This window comes from Lepidothrix coronata, unplaced genomic scaffold, assembly GCF_001604755.1.
Source record: "Lepidothrix coronata isolate B3197 unplaced genomic scaffold, Lepidothrix_coronata-1.0 Scaffold12, whole genome shotgun sequence".
Taxonomy (NCBI): domain Eukaryota; kingdom Metazoa; phylum Chordata; class Aves; order Passeriformes; family Pipridae; genus Lepidothrix; species Lepidothrix coronata.
The window spans coordinates 10,322,460-10,325,775 of NW_016690192.1; the positions used below are offsets into that span (position 1 = coordinate 10,322,460).

General features: G+C 52.8%; 1 long non-coding RNA gene across 1 annotated transcript in view; it reads right to left on the reverse strand.

The window, feature by feature from the left end:
• LOC108492688 overlaps nt 1-2,794 on the reverse strand; it is a 6,768-nt gene extending 3,974 nt beyond the window's left edge. The window contains exons 1-2 of the long non-coding RNA XR_001873193.1: nt 1,973-2,794; nt 1,075-1,283 (exon numbers count right to left, since the gene is read on the reverse strand). This is a non-coding gene — a long non-coding RNA (uncharacterized LOC108492688). The remainder of the gene's footprint in view (nt 1-1,074; nt 1,284-1,972) is intronic.
• Between the last annotated feature and the right edge of the window lie 522 nt (nt 2,795-3,316).

Genomic DNA, 3,316 nt, shown 5'->3' on the forward strand with positions numbered 1-3,316 from the left:
TCCCTTAGTCAAGGGTTGACTGCCACAACACACTCTCCAGGACAACAGCAAAATCTCCATTTCTTGAAATCCTCAGGATCATGAGACTTTCTAGAAGGCACATTTTATTCAAACACAAATTATCTGGCTTAATGCCTTAGGACTGGATGGAATTATACAGTCTTGTAACACGAGAGGTCAGGTATATGATTTAATGGTCTCTTCTGGCCTTAAGAAACGTTAACTTGGCCAATTCCCGCCCGCCGATACCGACTCATCCCCACTGCCGCGAGAGCCCCGTGTGGGGCGGGCGAGTGTGGGTGGGAAGCCGCCCTCTTGGAAGCAGCCGCTGGATGTACTCTCAGCTGGGAACCGCCCACTTAGCGCTGCCCCCGGCTCTCCGTGCCCACCGAGGGGCACTGGCCGAGAGGAAGGGGCAGCGAGGTTTTGGGGGAGCATTACACGGGACCTGCCTCGGGCGCGGGGTCTCAAGGCGCGGAGGAGAGAGCACCCCAGGGCTGTTCCGAGACCTTTGGAGCTTCCACCCTGAGTAACAGCCAGGCGGGATGTCCCTCCGGCACGGTCTGTCCCCATTCCCGAAGGGCCAAGCCTCAGCGCACGAGACCCCGTTTAGCATCAACCTTCACTCCACGCGGGGGGCGGGCGGTGGGTCTGAGGGTGCTGTTGCTGCTGAATTTCCAGGGAGGGGGAGGACTGTAAGTGCCACCTGACCCGCCGCTGCGCTCTGGCGCCCGTGGGCGCGGACTGCCCGGCCCGCGGCGGTGGCGGGCGGAGAGCGCTGCCCCACCGAAACGCAAGTGGAGTGTCCCTTTCGGGGCACCGGGCAGTGAACCTCGCGGCTGAGGCGCTCTGCACGGAGAAATGGGTGCATGCAACCTGCCGGTTCCCCCGGGCGGAGAGGATGTACCTCTGGCAGGGAGAAACCCAGGAATCTCTGCCCCCCACCGCGAGGGTGCGCAGGCAGCCACGCCGCCGGGCAGCCCTGGCCATGGCACCTCTCATCGCCGTAGGACACCGCCAAGGCTGCTGGGCAGTGCCGTGGAGTCAGCAGTGGCTCCCCGAACCCATCCTTACCCAGCTCTCCCAGGCAGCGCCAAGCGCTGACACGTCTATAGAACGAGCGTTTACGTTTACAGTGCTGGGACTGGAGGGACATTTACAACAAAACAGTCCGGATTCCTGAGGACATTTTCTCTTCCAGCTGCATTCTAAATATAGCACACGGCAATGCACTACCCAGCACCGCATCCTCGTTCTGGCACTTAAGGAAATTCAAAGTCAAGCTGGAGAAAAAAATATGGAGATAAAGACATATAAAGAAAAACAAAATTAAAATTAGCATCAAGTATTTAAAATCCACGTCTGCATTACGGTCACCCGAATAGCGAGAAGGACCGACTACTCGTATTTTAAACCAGCTGTCTTTTCCACGGAGACAGTTGCTTGCCTCATGACCCATCGATAGCTTGTTAATACAATTTAATTCTGCAGTTGTTTCTGTTTAAAGAGTGTTTGGAGCGAATTGTTTCTTTTGTTTATGATCAAACAAACGAGGTCTGGTAATCTTATGTTTTATCTTCCTAACATATGGAAAAGCTATTTATCCCAGCCAATCACAATAAAGTGAAGAAAACCCCATTTTATGGAAAGGTATATATCACAAGTTTGTTCATCATTAAAGATATGATTACCAGTGAAAACCCTCCGAAAGTGGCACATTTATGATTCCAGGAACAGATGGGGACATCCATTTTCCTTGCAAATACTTTTGAAATTGCTCTACTGGTAGCAGTATAAAAATGATATACAGATGCCAGTGCCAACGAAGCCGGGACAAGAGGTCCAGATTTACACAGTAAAAGCTTCACATGCGCTCTGTCAGCTTTGATTGATCTGCGCTATACCTCAGAAACTTGTTGACTGGGAAAGGAAACAGTGCAAATAATTCACTGCAACAAGGCAGATAATTCACCCGGCCAATCGCTCCGCTCCGCTCCTCCGGGCGGTGACATACGAGTCCTCCTGCCGCACAAAGAAGCATCATTCTCCAGCGTGAGCAGCGGTCGGTGTCACGGAGGGGGGGAAGAGGGGGAGAGAGAGAGAAAGAAAGGTGGGAGCAGTGCACACAAAAGAAGAGACGAGAAAGGAGAAGTTGCTTTTAGGCTATGGGCACAGCCATCTACCTTTTCCGTGCCGAGCCCAGGCCGAGCCATTCAGCCTCAATTGTCATTATCATATTGATTAAGTTCATCAGAGAGCAATTTTAGGTTTAACGCCAGCGGATTCGGAGAGGGAGCAAAGAATTATCTAAGAACAGCACAACATTCTTACCTCAGGGACGTTTCCCTGTTCCAGTTCATTGAGGGAGTTGATTAAGTTTAAATGAAGCAGACACTGGATAAAAGTAAGGGTATTGACCACTGGGCAGCACGGTCTGCGCTTGAAAAGGCCTGATACATGCAGAAAAGCAAGATTTGCTAAATGCTCTAATCTTCAATCAAATCTTACATCAATACAGACAAAGTTTGGTAATGAGAGATTCAATGAAGCATGCGGAAGAAAGAATTAATCCTCTTGGTCTAAACTGGGTTCAACTTTGAAGCCTGCTCCGAAGGAAAGACAGTTATCTAAATGCTAAATAAGAAACTTATTGTACTTTTCATGGCATGCTAATCTTTTGTCTATTTCATCTCTATTATTTGTATGCTTATAGGCGGCAGTTGTCATGGTGATTATATCAAACCACTTCTGTGTGGATGGCTGCGAAGAATCAGGGCCTCCCTCCAGCCCTCCGCCGGGGCCAGCCCGCCCGTCCGCTGCTCTGCGCGCCCGCGGCAGCGCCCCGCAACCGCGGCCGGCCCCGCACCAGCCCCGCCGCTCGGCCTGCGGGGACACGGGCGGGGCAGAAATCGCCTCCCTGGCACCGGCGGCGTTTTGTCAGTACCGGTCCCCTCCTCCTTCCCCCACATCACCCAACCCAAACCGCAGCGATCTCCCTCCATGAAGAGGTGCCTTTTTTTTCCCCCTTTTTTTTTTTTTTTTTTTTTTTTTGGTGAGCTTGCCTTGATAAGCTTTTGATGTCACAAATCAAACACTCGCCAGGAGGTAGATAATGGGGAGTGTGATCTCCTTTATTTGTACATAGACGGCGCTTTTGCACCGGCGCTGCCGTGAACCAGTGTCAAACTCCCCGGGCTTTGTTGGACTCTGCCCGCCGCCCCCCGGCCCGGAGCCCGGCTCTGCGGGGAGGCCACCCCGCTCCCCGCCCGGTCTCACCGGGACCCGCGGCTCCCCCGGGCTCGGGCAGCCCCTGACA